Source organism: Thamnophis elegans, chromosome 10, assembly GCF_009769535.1.
Source record: "Thamnophis elegans isolate rThaEle1 chromosome 10, rThaEle1.pri, whole genome shotgun sequence".
Classification (NCBI taxonomy): Eukaryota; Metazoa; Chordata; class Lepidosauria; order Squamata; family Colubridae; genus Thamnophis; species Thamnophis elegans.
The window spans coordinates 43411797-43431625 of NC_045550.1; the positions used below are offsets into that span (position 1 = coordinate 43411797).

At 37.9% G+C, this 19829-nt stretch overlaps 1 protein-coding gene and 1 long non-coding RNA gene across 3 annotated transcripts in view; one reads left to right on the forward strand and one right to left on the reverse strand.

Moving 5' to 3' along the window:
• Nucleotides 1-7575, reverse strand: part of LOC116514111 — a 28273-nt gene extending 20698 nt beyond the window's left edge. For both annotated transcript variants that reach the window (XR_004256074.1, XR_004256075.1), the window contains exon 1: nt 7472-7575. This is a non-coding gene — a long non-coding RNA (uncharacterized LOC116514111). The remainder of the gene's footprint in view (nt 1-7471) is intronic.
• A 156-nt stretch (nt 7576-7731) lies between these two features.
• AGTR1 (angiotensin II receptor type 1) overlaps nt 7732-19829 on the forward strand; it is a 44231-nt gene continuing 32133 nt past the window's right edge. The window contains exon 1 of the mRNA XM_032225562.1: nt 7732-7975. The gene's annotated coding sequence lies outside the window, so the exon portion shown is untranslated. The remainder of the gene's footprint in view (nt 7976-19829) is intronic.

Below are 19829 nucleotides of genomic sequence, written 5' to 3' on the forward strand. Positions count from 1 at the left end.
TTAAAGCTGAATGAAGGTCAGACAGTGAGTCTGGAGATGATTTAAGATTAAGCACTCTAGGTCAAACCTATGGACATTTTGTTTACCACACAGATGGTGTTACCTGGTTAAATTTAAAATATTTAAAAAGCAGTTGGAGGCGGAGAAATCTAGACTCAAATTCTAGTAAGAATATTTAAGGTCATGTTATACTGTGATTATGGAGCATAAAAGGGAAGGAGCAACATTAGAAAGAACATTATCACTTTTCTCCTTACCAGAATTACTATTATTCTTTTTAAATATTTCTTACAATTTAGAAGGAAACATGCAGAAACATCATTGCTTAGCCATGATACTCAGTGTTACTAATATGTCAGGTTTCCGTTTCTAAAAATATTTTCTTATACCAAATGCGGTTTTTCATTCTTTTTTTTTTAATGAGGGGTTGGTGAGAATCCATATCCTTGTTTTAAAAAATGAGTAACACTTAAATTTCCAAGAGTTTGGGAAGGCATTCTTTTCTTTACAATACTAATATCCAGTATCAGTTTGATTTTTGCCCATATAAAGTTAATCTTTAAGCATACACAGAAGGTATTGCATAACCAAGATTTGTTCCATAATTACACTTATTTCACTAAGGGCACAGGTGCTCTGTTGAGAGAATTAATGAAAGAAACAACCGCTAGTCCCAAACCACATATGATCACACTTATTGTGAGTGAATATTAACCATTTTTGCTTTAGAGTAATCTATAAATTTCAAAATTTGAACAAATTATGTCTTATATATTTTCCAAATTTTGTTTTAATATTTTAAAATCCACACCATCATTTACAGAACATCTGTGATTTTTCACTATATATTTGACTTGAAGAATGTCTGGATAGTCCCATGATTTACATAAATTATCCAAAGGGATTTTCTTGATCAGTAGAAACTCTTATTTTCATTATCTAACATTATATGGTGACTTTCAGTACGTCTCCCTTAACACATGTTCCATCAAGAAAATCTGAATTATTCCTCCTCAAAACACAAAATGTCAAATTCTGTCCAGATATATTCTTGTCTGCTTGCTTGAAACATGGAGATGACTGATAGCTATCATGCCAAAACCATTATATAAAGTCATAGAACAATATTATATTTAACCAAAGGAATTCACTGCTACCAGAAAATAAGAAGAGAAAAATATAAGCTCAGGAAAATCCCTGTCCCATCCTGTCAACTTCATCTGAAATCAATCCTAAAATTATTCACTTCCTTAGATGTTCCATTTGATAACCTACTAAAGGTGTAAGCATGTGTTTTTATACAAAATTAATTAACCCACCATCTGCATGAGATTACTCATACACAACTCATTCTCTCATATACATATCAGTACCCCTCCCTCCTTCAGCAAAGGAGATGAAGGAAAGTGAGATAAGAAAAAGGGTGGGTAGAGGTGAAAGAAAGAAGAAGCTACACTGGATGAAAATGAGGCATAAAAATAGCAAAGCAGATTTGAAATAAAACAAAAGAGAGTCCAGTTTAGATGTTATACAAAAGACTAGCTTTAGAAGGTAAGTTGCTAACAACAACCATCTGCTAATCTTTCAAGGTAGTCATGCTTTTTAGCAGCAATGATTCCAGCCATTTGAACTGCCTCACATTTCCTTGTTTTTACCAGTTCTTTTCTTCTAGACATTGGATATCTAACTTCCTATTTATTTATTTATTTATTTATTTATTCATTCATTCATTCATTCATTCATTCATTCATTCATTCATTCATTCATTCATTCAGTTAATTTATGTAGCCATTCTATTCACATTCACTGATAATTATTACTTTTTATCAGATAAAAGAAGTACTAAATAAAAACATTGCACAAAATGTATCCATGGATTAACCTCTCAAAATTACAGAGATCCATTATTGAAAACCTAGAACAAGATGACAAACATGGAAAGAGACAGACACTGAGGAGTGGGGGATCTAGAAGACCAACAACTGAATTCGGAGGCAGAAAGATCTGATTCAGAAGGCCATACTCTATTCAAAGAGCTTCCTTCCACTGCTCTTTTGTTCAACAGACACAAATTCAAGAGAACTCCCAATTAATTGTGCCTCATATTGTTTGGGTTTGAATTGTCTGCCTGAGGCATTAAATTGTCTTAGCCAGAAACCATCTCCTCCACTTAGCCAGAAACCATCTCCTCCACTTCAAACAGCACTTAAAATTGATAACAATATGTTACAGATCCACTGGTAGTGTTGAATTGGAATTAACAGCTACAGTTAATCTCAAAGATGCTTTTTCAAAAGACAACTGGACTCTCTTTGTTTTTCCTTGAAGACGGTTCACTTCTCATCCAAGAAGTTCTGGAGAACTGCAGAAGAATCTTGGCTGAGAAGTGAAAAACATTTCAAGGAAAAACAAAGACAACCATGACCTGCATGGCTGAGAATCTCCATAGACATTCAGCTACAGTTAGGAATAGATCTGACAAAAGCTCTCCCACAGTTTAATGACAGGCAAAAATTCCAGACATGCGGATTTTGATACATCTTCCTTTTTCCTCTACTTTTACATGCACCCAACATAACTTTAGTCAGAAAGTGCTGATCATGCAGAGACAATAAAGAAAAAGAATGTTGGCACATTCCTTTTTCGTATCAGTCATATTGCTAGCAAGAAACTCAACCACATCTGCAGCTTTGGATAAACCTTTTCACTTTTAATAAATACAAATTACTATTGTACAGAGCTAGTTAAATTGTTAGAAAAATGAACCTTATAGTATTGACATATTTTAAAGAAGAGGAAGGTCTTTTTGTATAGTGCAAATTAGTATCTCTTTGTATGATGCTAGTTAAAATAAATGTTTTTAACACATTTGAATATTACACCAGCTTTATATTGCATAGTGCACAAACAAGACAATTCTGCTTTCTGAAATCCATTCTGTGAAAAGATATTTTTAATTTAGCCCAGTTTTCTGGAGGATCATAATGTTAGCTTTGAAGAATAGAGTAATGGTGCTTTAAATTGATAGGTAGAATCTGAACAAAATCAGGTCTACAATACCTATAGTTATGACTTGAAGAAGTGTGTATACTGTTGAGGTGACCAGTCCTCTCCTAATGCTCTTTGGAAGTCATTCTGAATGCCTTTGAATTTCTGACTTGATAAACAGATGTGCAAGCACACAACTGCCAGACTGTTCTCCATTGAATATACATGAACAGCTGCTGAGAAACATATGTCACTCCGGTTTCAAAATTAAGAGGAAGCTGAAAAGGTGCACTTGCAAGTACATAATAGCAGCCATCTATCATCTCCGCAACCACCACCACGATCATAATTATTAAGTTTAGAAATAATGTAAGTGTTCATTAAAGAAACTTTAATTTAGCCTCGAATGGGGACCAATCAGATGTCTTTTAAGTCTCCCTTTCCCTCTCCCCCCCCCTCTCTCTTTCTCTCCCTCCTCCCGCCGCCCACCCCATATATCTTCCCCTTATGGATTGAAATAGAAAAGAGCAGTGGTTTGCATGTCGAAGCTTGTGTCTACATTTTGGCATCATTACAATCAGGATCACCTATGATTAGAAACACCAATGATACCGAGAAAACATCTGAAAGTGTTTTTTTTTAATTATATGATCTGTTCCAGAGGCAACATCTGTATAACATTGACTGAAGGTTTACAAATAGCTTTCACATTACTGAGTTTTCAAGTACCAATCAAAATTTTGAAAATGTAAAAGATAGATGGAGAAGTGGGAAAGACAAGATTGATGTTCAAACCATGTCATAGCATGTTATGATTTTAATATTCCAGTAGTATTCTCAATATAGACTCTGGGATTTCCCATAAGATTCTTATTGTTGTTATTTTAATGCAACTCTGTATTTTCCTACAGTATTTTCTCTTCGTATTTCGTTTACACATTATAGCAGAAATAGAAATAGTTCTCCATCCAGCCTGTCATTGCCTGGTTGAGCTGAAAATGCTGCAAGGACACGTTTCTCTCCATTTATACATAACTATTACATGTACTCATTTTTCATACTCCAGGGTCCAATGGTATTGTTTCTTAACTCCCACATTCCCAGAAATCCCCTGCCTTTTTTAGAATATAATTCTTTATTTAAAATTATCTTTTTCTTCCTTCCTTTAGATTTTTTTCAATGCATCCATCTGTGAACTATCCAATTACTGTGAACCCTGTGCTCTGCTTTCCAGTCACATTGCCAACTTTTCAGCCCTATTTGCTGTTACAAGGATTTCAATAGAGGTTGTGCATTTTTGTCATATTTTTGACAATTTCCAGAAGGCGACTATCTTCTCACGCTGGGCTTTTGATGGACCACAGCTGTTAAAGGCTGGTGTGCATTGGTAGCTCCTATTGTGGTTGGCCCTGAAGGCAGGCTGAAAGGCATTGCTTATTACCAGCAACCAGCTACTCTTTCTAGATGAAGACTGGCACATTGGGCATGATGTCAAGAGGGAAGTCTTTGAACAGATACTGTCAGGCCTGGAAGCCATCGTTTGCATTGGGCCTTCAGGCGTGCCACATTTATTGCTGTGGGAAACTGGGAGGGGGGATTATATGGAGTGGGGTAGAATAAAATAACATTCCTTTCTTAGAGGGTCAAAGACATCTTGCCCGTCACCTGGAGTAGCGTGACTGGGAGGCATCTCCAGTTGAGACGGTGTCTGATTGGACCATGTGATGGACAAGTGGGTGCTGGGCAGGGACTTGGACTTTCATTTGGGTGGGGAAAACCTGGAAACTTTCAAATTCTGGTTTTCCCAGATGTGCCAATATGACATTGCTAATAAAATGGAACTTTGCGGAAACTCAAGCCTCCGGAGTCTTCTTTCGTTAGCGGGTGTTACTTGGAACCCTGACAGATACATCTGCAACTCTAGAAGAAATTTACAAGGCTACAGGCAGAGATGTGCAACTTTCTAGTAGAGGAAGCTTCCACTCATATTCTAATTCTCAGAGCCTAGGTGGCGCAGTGGTTAAATGCAGCACTGCAGGCTACTGCTAGATCAGCAGGTCAGCGGTTCAAATCTCACCGGCTCAGGGTTGACTCAGCCTTCCATCCTTCCGAGGTGGGTAAAATGAGGACCCAGATTGTTGGGGGCAATATGCTGACTCTCTGTAAACCGCTTAGAGAGGCCTGAAAGGCCTATGAAGCGGTATATAAGTCTACTGCTATTGCTATTGCTATTGGTATATGTAGCGGAAGGAAGGGTAGCTGACAAAAGATTACAGATAGTCCTTGACCTACAACAGTTTATTTAGTGACTGTTTGAAGTTACAATGGCACTAAAAAAGTGATTGCTGACGGTTTTTTCACATTCATAACTGTGGCAGTCTCCCTGCAGTTACGTGATCAAAATTCAGATGCTTGGCAACTAAGTCATAATTATGACAGTTGCAGTGTCCCAGGGCCAAGCGATTGTTGTGGCTTTCTGACAAGCAAAGTCAATGGGGAAGCCAGATTCACTTAACAACCATGTCACTAACTTAACAACTACAATGATTCACTTAACCATTGTGGCAAGAGAGGTCCCTTACCAAATGTTTCACTTAGCAACAGAAATTTTGGGCTCCATTGTGAGGACTATCTGTACATTGTTGCTTCCCCCTTTCTGTGATAATAGCCAACAGCCCTCTTTGAGGCTAGCATGTGGTGTTCAAATCAAGCAGTGCTTTAAACTGCCCAGATTGAACCCCAGAGTCTCTCGGTGTGCTTTTTTTAAAAACAAAAAATCCAAGCCAAGGGTAGGCGACAGCAACAACAACCAGGTCACCTGATGCTGAACCCAAAATAAGAGGGCTGAGAAAGGAGGAATCAAAGTAAACAGAAAGTTCCAAAAGCTCCAAATATGGGTAATGTGTAGGGCACCTGGGGCTTTTCGTGTTTCACAGAAGCAATGAATAGTTGGTTCTCTGTGTCATTTGTCCTTTTTCCAAAAAGAGAATAAAAATATATACACAGATATCCAAAACTTCTCTGGCATGAAAAGTTCCACTTGACTGTACAGACATGGGAACACTGAGGAGCAGAGAGAGTAGTAAAGGACCAGGGTGCGCCATGGCAAGACCAATGGGAGAGATGAAAGAAGTGCCCTTTCATTCTTCCAAGGTGGGTAAAATGAGGACCCTGATTGTTGGGGACAATATGCTAACTCTGTAAACCGCTTAGAGCAGGGGTGTCAAACTCAATTTGATTGAAGGCCACATCAGCGTTGTGTTTGACCTCGGGAGGTGGGTTGGGGGTAGCCAGCTATACATCACTCGTGTCAGGGGTGCCTGTGGTGGGCTGAGAGATCTGCCAATGAAAATAGACTGTTTCCAGGGTGGCCCTGCGGGTCAGATCTAAGCACCCCACAGGCCGGATCCAGCCCATGAGCTTTGAGTTTGACACCCCTGGCTTAGAGAGACCTGTAAAGCACTATGAAGCGGTATATAAGTCTAAGTGCTATTGCTACCTTCCCAACACCCATCAAGGCAGGGTTCATTGCCTTCATACAGTGACTTGAAAAATGAAGGACAGAAACACCACTTTGCTGGGAAGCACAAAAATCTGTCTTATAAGATGATTCTGCAGTGGGATACTTGCAGACATTTGTGGATACCCAGGCTTTTAAAATGAAGGCTGAGGCATGCTTGCAGTGGAGCAAGGCACCATATGGCTTAGCCTAGGTTCAAATCCAAAATGAAATCCCTGCAAAGTGCAAACCCGAACTAAACTGACCAATGAAAAGAAATGTCCAGTTAAATTGTACGTTTTGCAGCCCGCTATGTGCATTTGATTTGAGGGCGATGCTGAGTGAGGGAAAGCAATCCGCTATCCCCCAGGTCTTTTGGATAGTGTCACTCACAAATCTTTTTACATTGATTCCTGCCAACAGCACTGAAGGGGTTAATTTAAATCCCTGCCATCTAAAAGTTACAAAGTCCAGGTTTGAGAACTCTCCAGAAAACTTTTGAACACAGTATATATATTCCCATGTGAGAGGGATATCCCTTCCCACAAAACACATTGTTTATATGCATACAATGTAAGAATGATGGAAATCAGTGAGGGGAGCTGTGTGTGAAATTCTCTGCAATTCACACACTCCCGGTGCAACGCCCAGACCATCCTGAGCTCTGCTTCAAGTAATTGCTCCCATGAGGACCCCCTAGAGGCCCCTGAAAATGTGAACAAGCTGTTCACTTTCTGGCGGGGAGGGCCTCTGGAAATGCGGGCGCTTTATCAGAGGGGAAAGCGCTGCTTCCGTCAGACAAGCGCGGGGGGGGGGAACCCACCCCCACTAAAACTTTTAGTTTCCCCACCGGTCGAAAGAACGTAAAACTTTGCAAAGGACCCCCTTCAAAACGAAGGGAATCGATGCCGACTTTATCTTCTTCTTCTACGTCCTGAAGATGCAGGGAGAGGGGAAGCGGGAGGGAAGCGCGCCGATGGCTACCTTGGCTTCAGGCGCTGAGAAGGCGAAGCGGAGGCACACGCGTGTCCGTCCACGCAGCGATTTCATGATCGGTGGACGGCGGGGGGGGGGGGCGGGGAAGAGGACCGTGGAGGTTGGAAATGCAGGCGGAATCACGCGCTGGGAGGGGCGGCGGGGCGGGGGAAGAAAGGGAGATGGCCAGAAGGGGGTCTCCTAGGAGGGAATGGGGCGGGTGGAGTGAGCTGGATGGGAAACAAGCGGGCAACGTCCCTTGCTATAAATCCAGAACTAACACCGGACAGATCCAAGCCTCACGACACTCCCTACGAGTTACCCAGGGGACTGGGCTGAGCTGAGCCTCCGCCTTCTAGCAATAGTAGCACCGGCGTGCTCAGAAGGCGAAGAGAAGGGCTCGTAGCGGACAGAGAGACCGAACTAAGGGAGAAGAGGGAAAGCGCCACCAATCCATAGGTGGACCACCGCGGCCACCTCTTCGCCCTGCGACACCCGCGCGGAGGCGCTCCTGTAAGTTTCTTTCCCCTCCACTCTTTTCAGCGCTATTTCAACTTTCTAAACACCCCGCGCCCATATCTGTAGGATCAGGTAAGATGGAAAGGTCTGAGTAGCTATGACTTGAGGAATACTGATGTTGCAACGCCGATGAGCGGAGGCTACTCCTGCGAGGTGTAGATAATACTAGGTAGTAATACTAGGAGTTGGGCATTGTTATTTCCTTCTCTTCAAGTTCTTTGCTTAAAAAACCAGACAGTTGCAATCAAAATGCAGCAACTTGATTTCGGAATTTCATAGTACTTGGCTAAACTTGGGTGTTGTGTTGTATCATAATTCTGGAATACTTAAAATCTAAAGAATTTGGAGATATTTAACTTGCTGCAATATTTAAAGATATTTATATTGTTTCTAGGATAAAGTATTCCTTTTAGAGTTGTTATTATTTACATTGCTACTTCTTTTTCTGGTGAAGCCCAATACAAAATATATCTTTCAAGGTGCATATGTACATCATTATATAAGCACTTTTTGGGACGTTGTACACTCTGTTCAGAAAACTTTGAAAGTGGGATTGCATTAGTCAGTTCACAATAACAACTGGGCCCCTAAATGAAGAGAGCAGTGCTCTTCCAAGGCTAGCTTCCTGAAACAATGCCACATAAACAATGCTGTGTACAAATGCTAAAGGGTCTCTACCCTTCTGGCCTCATCACATGAATCCTCTTGTCTTTCTCCTCTTATCAGGACCTCCAAACCATCACTTAACAGTGCAGACTACCAGCCCATTACTGTACAAGGGGCAAATTTTCCAATTTATCACAACGTCCAATGGAAAAAGTTATATTCTTGCTTAGATCTTAAAAAATAAACAATTGAATTCACAGTCTGTTCTCTTCTGAACTTTGAAATTATGTCAAGCCAGTATTGTATCTTAACTATGGCTGTGTTTTTCTTGATTTTTCTCTCACAAGATGTTTATAAGGTACCGATTTCTAGGGCCCTCAGTGCAGTAACTCTGCGCATTGGCTCTTTGCAGTTAAACACTGTAGTCCGGGGAAAGCTCTTTCTATTTGGTTGGGTTGGTTAAAGTCCATTGAATTCAGTGGCATTTGAATAGCCAAACTATGTAGAGGATCACAGTCACATGTTCTGATTAGGAAACTCACTCCATTCTATGACCTTCTGTGCCTTCTCTCGTCCCCTGATTATTATCAAAGTCTGACGTAAATAAAAGTCCAGCATTTAACTAACAGGAATGTGTGTTTTAATGTACTTTACACTTGGAAAACTCCATGGTTTATTTTAGTTGCCCGTTACTACTCTTGATCTTCCAAACCTCTCTATTTTATCCGCATTTGGCTGCTTGGTATGTGTACCCTGTATTGTAGAACACATAAATGTGGGTAAAGTGAAGAATAATTTCTTAACACTTCAATCTTGCTAGGAAGATTGGAATTGATAGTTTTAATAGAGTCATAATAATTGTAAAAATCTGTCATTTATTGCAAGTGTATTTAAAAATAGATAAAATTCTGATTAAGAAAAACTGGGGATTATACTAATCTTGGGTTCCTCAATTTAGAAATGGCAATATTTGTGGAAGAAAATTGTAAAACAATTCTATGTCCCAAACATCACCAGTATGGGGCCTATCTATGTGGACATTTCCATTTCCATACAAAAGTAAAGAGTGAATCACGCTACATAAAGTCTGCCTAATACTGATTTTTTTGCTATGTGTAAAGCAGCCAGAATAAACATTACATGATTTAGGATATATACAGATAAACATGTACGAAAGATTAGAAACCAACTCTGTCTGTCTCTGCTTTTAAACTGAAATTAGTGCTATTACTTGAGTAGATTTGGGAATATTTGCTCCATGACCTTTGGTGTATAATTATGGAAGAAAAGAGAAGAAGAAGCACTAGACATTTGAAAAAGGGAGAAAAATGCTTGGGAAACATAGACAGAGAAAACGGTGGGAATTCTCCAAATGGGAATTCTCCAAATGGAATGTTGATCACGTTTTCATCTGTGGAAAGTATGTGTGTGAACATATAGGAATCTAGATAGGAAAAGGCTTGCATTTATTGCAAGGGGCAATACCAGAGACCCCTTAGCTTTCATACTATACAAAACAAACTTCTCACAAGAACAAAGGAACAGCTCTAGAATGTGAAGAGCCAGCAGTGTACTACACCTGAGATACTGATGGAAAAGGAAATTGAATGAGAAATAATTGCAGTCAACCAGTTCTCACCTCCTACAGTAAACAAATACAAAGTAAACTTGATTCCTTTTGATATTTTTTAAGGAATCATGATTTGGAGGAAGTAGGTGGCTCATAAACACAGTTTTGACATATTAACTCTTGTTTTTTAATCTAGTTATCTCCCATGTAGGATTTTCAAGGGTTTTCCTCCAAGACTATGGCTTTTAGGCTCACTAGCTTTGTTATTATCTTATAGTTATTGTTATTATCCTTGTATATAAATGTATTGTAATAGGATATTTTTTATCCATTGGTTTCTTCCCTCCCACCTGGTGGTATTATGGCAAAAATGAGGTTTCCTTTTATTGCCTTAGTGACTTCATAGCAAACATTTTTTGACCTGATAGGCCTATTTAAAATGAGAAGATATTTTTGCTTTTCTATCTTATTGCTGTGACTAAATGTTGCAATGTTTAAGGCTGTAGACCAAGAACCAATGCATTTGGGAAGGTGTTGAACTGGACTGGGGAGAGTTGAGTCCCATTCAGAGTCATAAGAATATATTTGAGGCAAGTTACTCATCTTTAGCTCAACCTATTTCCCCATAAAAAAATAAGGTTACAGTGCTAATGATATCTAATGATCCTACTCTATTCTTAATCTACAGACATTATGTCTATAGACTTGGTTGACTGGGCGCTATAATCACTTCCAAAGGATGCCAGAGAAGGGAAGTTATGGTGTAACCCTTAAACTATCCTGTTGAACTATTTACAGTCATAGATAAAACTCAACTATCAGAATAAGTTTCTGTTACTTTTCCTGTTACTCAGAGCAAAAAAATGCACTGAAAAATTCTCGTGACCCAAACCCATGTAGATTTATCTGGACATTAAAAATTCAATAAATCAGAATAGTTAATGATGGGTTTCATAATGGGGAAGAGACGATTAGCAGTAGAGCACATGTTTTATATATAAAACAGTAGTTTTATATAACTTTGCAGTGCTCGGTAAGACCTCTGTTTAGGAATTGCTCCTGATAAAGTACACAAATTTGAGTTAGTATCTGTATGATTTCATAAACTGGCTTCCTAAAGAACTATAGGGATGAGGTCAATGTCAGGCTTGACAGAAACAACATCAAGCCTTGTTGATTGATCAGGTAGAATACAATAACTGGAAAGTTCTCCCCCTAAGTTTTATGAAACTGATGCACATTTAATAAGCATTTTATTATCTCTTCAGACAATTTTGGTTACACAGCAGGCTTACCACATATAAAAATCTTGCACTCCAAGATAGGTAGGTAGGTAGGGGATAGAGATAGAAATGATAGATGATAGAGATAGAAAGAGATTTCCGTGCCTTTTAAATTGACTTTAAACTGTGATTTTATACTGTTTTAGTTTGGTGTATTATTTTTCTTCACTGAGTTTTAGGCTGACTTATAATTGCAAAGTTCACTTCATTGCCCTGTGTTTAAAACTAGCATGCAGATTTTATAGAGGCATTACTATGAATTTGTTTATCCTACAGCTCTTCCTGACAGCTGAGCTAAAGTGCTACCCACCTGTTCTTGAGTTTTTAGAAAACTATATTTGCTGTGTTCTATTGGCAATCCTACTCTGCCAGAGGCACAATGCCAGCAAATAGTGCTGCTTTTATTTAAGGTGTGGTGCAGATTAATGGCAGAAATTGGTGGGCTCCTAGCTATGTTACTTTTCAATGGCAAAATAACCATTAATTAACATGAGGTGCCGTTGGGGAAGAGACAAGATTTGAAGATGGCCAGACCAGCTCTTTTAGCTGTCTGTCACCATTCATTCTGGTTGGTGCAAGTGTTTTGGGTGAGTGCAATCAATGATGAGCTTCTAACTGAATTCCTATCAACAGGGCTGTTAGGAATCTGGACTATGGACTATGTTATTTGGATTATCCCTTAACTGAAAGACATTGATGACTGACTATCTTATCCATGTATGGCTTGGACTGTTTGATGGACTCTGATACCTCTATTTCCACGAAAGTAAAAGCCTATTTAAACTGCAGTGTCTATGTATGCTGGTTTGTGTGTTCTCCAACACAACTTTCACAATGCTTCTTTGACCGCACTTGCTCTCCCAACGGGGAGCTTACCTAACAAGGGCTTTATGCTATTCTAGAACAGGACTGAACTCAGGTCTAAAAGAGCCCTGAACATCAACTGCAAAACCATTTGCCATAGCAGAGATGCTTATTGGGGTCCTTTTAGATATATTAGTAAAATTCTGGAAGAGTTTTTTCCTACCATGTTCTCATGATGTTACAGTTATCCCATCTTCAGGTTTTCCTTTTTAGTGGGCAATAAGCTGTGCAGTTTTGCAATGAGCATAATCTAATGCGCTTCACAGATGATTTGATCACTGTTGAGTTCTAGTAAACTTTATAAGGGAGGATCTTTCTGGCAAATCTTTGTTCGAGCATTGACGCTGGGAAAAATTGCACTGGGAAGTTACATAAAGATGACCATCTTATTTCTTCCAGCTTTAACATACAGCCTCTCCCTCACTTTCACAGCCTCTCCCTCACTTTCACAGCACTTTCACTATTCACCCTCTATTCAAAGCAGAATGACCTTGGAGAATACTGTCCAGGATTATGGAATATGCCCTCAAAAGTGTCAATTTGGTCAGAAAGTGCCAGAATGATCCTTCCTTCCCTGTAAAGTTCACTAGATCTCAGCAGGGATCAAATAATCTTTGAAGTATGTTAGATTGCAAAACTGCACGGCATATTGGAATACCTGAAGATAAGATGATTTTAACATCATGTGAACATGGCAGGAAAAAAATTGTTGACCATGTCCATGTCAAGAGGTAAGTGGGCCCTTAATTTCAGCTATTTGCCCAGAGAATTGCAGAGAAAGAAAAAGGGAGAAGGAGAATGAAAATTATTTACTCTGCTTATGAGATTTGTAGTCCAGCACATCTGAAAAACATTCAGTTGAAAAAAACATGAGATGGCTGGATGAATAGACAGATGATAAGTCTTTACAATAGTTTTCTAACAGCCATAGTTTTTTGCTAAACCAGCAATATCCATAAAGTAAGACATAGCACAGAAAGTATTACTATTGGCAAAATGTATTTGTCAACATACAGCCTTGTTAATCTCCCACTGTCATCATAGCAATGTTAGAAACAAATCATAACTGTGTAGCTCTCAAGTGAATGTGTATAAGTCTCTTTGATTTGGGAAACAATATTGCTATGTATTACATTTAAAAACACAATTCTTGTTTTAGGTGTATATGTTGTATTGCTAGCCTCCTTGCACATTTTATAATTAGAACTCCTGTGAGATATTTCTCTGAAATGAACTATAAACATATGGGCTTCCTCTCTATAGCAGCAAAGAGTCAGAACTTTCTGTTTAGTTGCCATCAGGATGTTTGTAACCCAGATTAAATGATCTTATTTTAAACCTAGCATCATCACTTACAGGTTATTCTATTTTTAAAAAAATACCAATCACATATTCACTCTGCTTTAGCATATCTTAATTGAATTTGAATTATATTCTATTGCTGTCTACAATGCCACCAGACATATTGTGAAGTACTAGTTAATAGAATTAAAATAGTTACACGCATCAAACTTCAAAAATTCCTCAGCCTATTTTTCTTGCTACATTAAGGCAATACATTGGCTAAAGCAAAGGTGATGTCTGATAACACACAGTGGTACAAAACTAAGACATTGATCACACACTTTTCTTAATGGAATGTCCTGTTCTGTATTTTTGCTAAAATTCTCCTAATTTTGTGGAAAACATGACAACTCAAATAAATAAATCTGACAAATAACTTCCTGTGTCATCTGATCATCTTAGAAGGGATCTATCTATGTGCTGGTTAAGAGTTGACAAGAAATTGATGATATGTACCAATCAATCAGTCGAAGATCATGATAACAAGTGCTAATGGACATGAGATGTTTAAAATCAGCAGAGTGGGAATTTTAATTAGTTTGAGAATTTAGCTTCCTTGGATTAAAAATTGTTCACTTTGGCAATTCTGAAATTAAACACACAATAACTTTAGGCAATGGTTAACATGAATATGGTCTGGAGAAGCAGAGATACTGATATAAATATAAAACGCAGACTAGTGAGAACAATAGTCTTCCCTATAGTGAAGTATGGGTGTAAGAGTTGGCCACTAAGAATGGCTGATCAAAGAAGAATTGCTGCCTTTGAACTGTGGTGCTGGTGAAAGTTACTGCATATATCATGGACAGCCAGAGTAACTAACAGAGAGCTGCTAAATCATATAAAATAAGACACATCATTAGAAGCTAAAATCATAAGATTATGTCTGATTTACTTTGGCCATGTTATGCATGCAATTTCATTGGAGAAGTCAGTGATGCTAGGAATGGTTAGAGGAACAAGAAGAAGGGGCAAGCAAAGAACATGCTAGCTTGATAGCATCAAATCTGATACAAAGATGAGCATCCAACAACTGAAAGAAGTTGTGCTTGACAGGGTAGCATGCAGAGCACTTGCTTATAAAGTCAACAAAAGTCAAACATGACTGAATGGTTACAACAATAACAACCAATCAATATTATTTGTGGGTTTTTAAAAACTCATGTTTTTGTAATTTTCATGTAATTTCCTTAAAAATAAAAGAATGCATTATTGGTGGGCTTCAGTAAATATAACCACCTTGCTTATTTTATTTGTTTATTAGATTTACTATATATCCTATCCATTCAATGCTTAGATGGAGATTTCTATTCATTTTATCACAGCAACAGCAATTCTGTCTTTTGCACTAAAAAGACTATAGGGCTGTCCTTATGTAGTCATTAAAAACTGAACTCAGTTTTGTTTTCTTTACTCATTCTAGTAAGTGTACCTAAAGGATATATGCCCTCCCACCTAAAATAAAATACAGAAAGCATTATCAACTTTATTTAAGGATTCAGAAGATTGTGCCAATAGTGTGCATGTTCCACTTGTATTGGGCTTGGGATGTGGAGGGGGGAAGAAATGGAAAGAGCTTCCACAATACTTTCAGAGGCACACGAGACATGTTTGGGGATAATTCCCAGCTGTTCATGTTTCCCCAGCATTCTCCTTGTGAAATAAAATGTTGTTACATTTTCCTTTGGAAAATGAAAATAATTTATCCGGTCTCCAGCATGTGTTATGATAACACTTTAATGTATATCAATATTTCATTTTTTATAAGGGATGAACGTAATGTGACAGTGAGTTCGAAAAAAGGAAACAGTTTCTAATAAAATTGACTCAGCCTTCTGTTATTTCACAATCATAGGTCAGGTTAATAATAGGGATGTTCTATAAACATACCACACTACATTTATTTGGTAGATTTATATTTCTATAACCAATCAGAACAAACTAAGGCAATAAAAGCCTATCACTTAAAGACAATTGTAGAACCATCATACAGCCCTAAGCATTTCACTGCTAGGATTAATTTAAAGTGGAAAAAATGAAAATGAATTTTACATTCAGTGTTACAAAGAGTGGATTGCATAAGTAAAGTACCTAGTGAAAGAAAAACACCTTAAAATTAAATAATGTTCCATTTTTCTTTCTATGCTGTTCCCAACTTGGTGCTCTGAAGTTACATTAGACAGCACCAAAGCAAGATTATTTATCCAGGCAAGATTTCAGGCAAGACTCTTACACAAATCAGAAGTTACATTAAAAAATAGAGAGAAGGAGATCATTTCTGGGTTGTCAATCACCAATCTTTGTTGTTCAATTTTTTTTAAAAAAAAAGTTTTCTCGAATGTCATAGATGTGCCAATGAAAGGAGAAGCAAAATTACTTTCTCCTTAAATTTAAAGCAAAATTTAAAAAAGAAAATTAATCTTAATTTCAGTATTGCATAATACTGCATAATGTTGTATTTCATAATTTGGATATGAAAATATTAATTTATAAAAAGGAAAGTAAATGTTAATTGAATACTCCACCAAACTATAAACTATGAAAAGGCATCATGCTTTTTCTGCAAGATCTAATGGAGCAGGCTGGTGTAAGCAGAGAGGAGACATCACTCAGATAGACCAGGTCCAGGCCATAAAAGGCTTTAAAGGTTAAAATCAATCCAAGATGGCCCTGACGATGGCTGCCTTGTTGAAATGCTCTCTAATGATTTATTTTTTATTATTCTTTGGGATTCTCTACAGACCTCATACTTACGAAATCATCTGCTAACATTAAGTGTTATACCTTATGATTCTTGACAAATGTATAAACATGTAAAAAAAAATGTCTTTATGTACACTGAGTCATATGCACCAAAGACAAATTCCTTGTGTGTCCAATTGCACTTGGCCAATAAAGAATTGTATTCTATTCTAAATCAGCATTTTGAATTGGGTCAGGAAGCAAACTGGCAACCAATCAGCTCATGACGAAATGAAGTGAAACCAATGACATCTTTCTTATGGACAAGGCTAAGTTGTGGGAATGACCTCATATAATCCATACAAAACTCAGAAATTACTTTGTTTGAAAAAAGGTGAATCCTGCTGAAGACGATAAACCAATCTGCTTTACATAAACAAATATCAAGAAATTCATTATAATTGTTGGAACAAAGTTGAAGATACAAAGTGAATATCAAATCTGAGGAGGAGATGATGGTGGATGGATGGATGGATGGATGGATGGATGGATGGAGATGACATATAAAAGGAAAAATTATGTGTTTTTCATAATTTTAAGTATTATATCATAATTACTGACCATCCCACATGGTAGCCAGTGAAGATATTATGCATTATTCATCCTCACCTTCAACTTCATTTAGGTGGGGCAACATCTGAAGGAGAAGGTAATAGGAACTTGGATGTGTAAATATGTACTACACCAGGCAAAGTTTAGGGATAGACAAAAGAAAGGATACCTAACTGCCGTTTCATTTCGAATGGAAAGGTGCATTTGACTATATAGTTGGTAAAATAATTTATTGATTATATAGTCAAGTGAAATGTTAGTTATTACATTGAGCCTTTATGAGGAAAAAGATTTTATTCTCCATTCCCACACTTTCCATAATCTGATTCCTGTATATGTTTGTTTTGCATAAGCATACATTGCAATGAAATAAAGGCTTTCTTGTTTGCATAAAAAAAGATGTTAGGATAATATGTGGTGTTATCTTAACATATGGTAGGAATGTATATTATATTTTCATAGATTCTAAGGTTTATTGTAGACTGCACAGTCTGTCCACATAAGATATTATCCAAACATCTGGTAGGCAACATCTGTGAAATACTCCATAGACTTCCAAGCTTTCTTAAAGTGTATCCTTGTTTGCATGTTCTGCTTGCCAGAGTAATTGATTGATGATTTTCTACATTCCTATCCCATTGCAGTCAAGAGACTCTTTGCGATTTACATAAAGTATATCAGCCAAATAAAACACCCACAATATAAAAACTATAGACACCTCCACACAAACAAAAAACAGAGTTGCAGTTGCATGTAAAGCTGAAAGAGAGCTGGGTGGGTGGGAGATTCCATTTTGATGTAATACACCTAGTGAGTCCTATCCTGTAAAAAACAACATAATCTGAAAGCATATCTATGTGATTATGTATTTTATTTATTTGTGTTTTCTATACCGGTTTACGATAACACAGAGTCCAAAAGCCTTTCCATACGACTGGACATATACCATTGGGAGCGGACACTACTCCTGATTCAACATCTGAATGCAGTAGTCATTCTTGAATTAGATTTTGATCAAATAGCTCTAATTCAACCATATCTGGAGGAAAACCACTGTTTTTCCATCCCATCTCTATAGGTGGCTTAGTGGCTAAGACACTGAGCTTGTCAATCAGAAAAGTCAACAGTTTGGCGGTTCGAATCCCTAGTACAGGTCTCCTGAGTGAGCAGTAACTCTGTTACTGTTAAGTATTCTTCAGTCCATGTTTAATTGCAAGATGAAGAACTATAAAAATTGAGGGTAAGGGTTTTATTATGGCAAATTTAATCTGGAGTGTGATAAAATGAACACTAAGATTGTAGTCATTATTGACATAGATTTTATTCAAGTCCATTCCCTACTTTGTTCTCTTTTTGTAATGAAATTCCTCTTTTATTTTGATGTATGACTATACTCTTCAATGCTGGTTTTTTATTTTAAAAAAATTCAGATTTGGAATGTTGATTTAAAACTAGATATATTCACTATTCGGTAGCAGACATTAATGTGCAATTTGTTGCTGATAATTTATTAGACTTATTATGTATAATGTGCATTTAGGCATTTTCTGTTTCAAAATATAAAGAGCTAGAATTTTGTACTGTACTTTGTCCATTGGCTAGTAAAATGATAAATTGCAAAAGACTTAATTATCAATAGCAAATTACAAGTGTAGTAAATTTGCAAAAATAAGCAAAAGTTGTTCAGAATGCTTAGTGAAAGAACATTAAATATTCAGCATGTGTCAATGATAATGATGAGTGATCTAATTTTGGCTTATTGGAGTTGCTACAGCAGAAATCCAAGATTTTTGTGGTACAAAACATGCTGAACCCAATTTTATAAGCTCCTTTTCTATGGAGAATTATAAGCTATAATTTAAGAAATATAATCATTGGGGTTGTCATTTGCGTATCGATGAAGGAGGGGGAGAAGTAAAATTGATCATATTCTCCAAAGTGCACTTGAATAAAGAGACCAGATTAAGCTCACTAGTTATCAGTGGGTTTTTTCCTTGAGTCCAACTGATTTATTATTATGCTACAATAATTTATCTTTAAAATGTCCCACGAATGTTGCTATTTTTGTTTGCTTATTAATCTCAATAGAAAATTATTCCAATTTTAATAGCAGCCAAGAAATTTTTTGTAGCAATAAAGCAAAATGAAATGTTTTCTTTTGCTTATCATCCTTGGGAAAGCATCACTGGATCATTTCATAGTCAATAAAATAGCATCTTTCATACCAATGGTGGGTTTCAATTTTTTTTGCTACTGGTTCAGTGGGCGTGGCTGGGTGGGGAGAGGTCATTGACTGACTGGGCATGGTCAACTTGACATCACTCATGCTCAAGCCCACTCAGTCACATGACCACCACCCCCATCAAGCCACAGCCACAGAAAAAAGTAGGATTTTTTTTTTGAATTTCTACCTATCTGCCTGCATGCCACCCCGCCCTCCCTTTACCAGTCACACGCATTGCCCCATTTACCCTCCTTCAATGGTCCCCCCCCTAGTCCCGCTCCCCCCCTCTTTGTTCAGGATGCTACCTTCCTCCCGTGGTGGCTGGTCTGGACTCCGGAGGGCAAGCTAACCTCGAGTAGTTTTCGGCGGCCCCCAGCCAGCTGCCAATTTGGGGAAGCAGTTGGCAAAGAAGCCTCCCAGCCACCACCTCTTGCAAGTCTGAGGGGAGTAATGCAAGAGGTAATGGGGTGTGTGAAGAACAAGATGGCAACAACAGTGGCTTTTTCGGTGACCTCCCCTCCTCCCGTGCATGCATGACAGAGATCCAAAGACCAGCTGGCCAGCAGGAGGAACGCACACATATGTTGTGGAGCTGGGCTAGTGTGATGGCTGGCGTGCCCTAGAGCAGTGGTTCCCAAACTTGACAACTTTTAAGACTTGTGG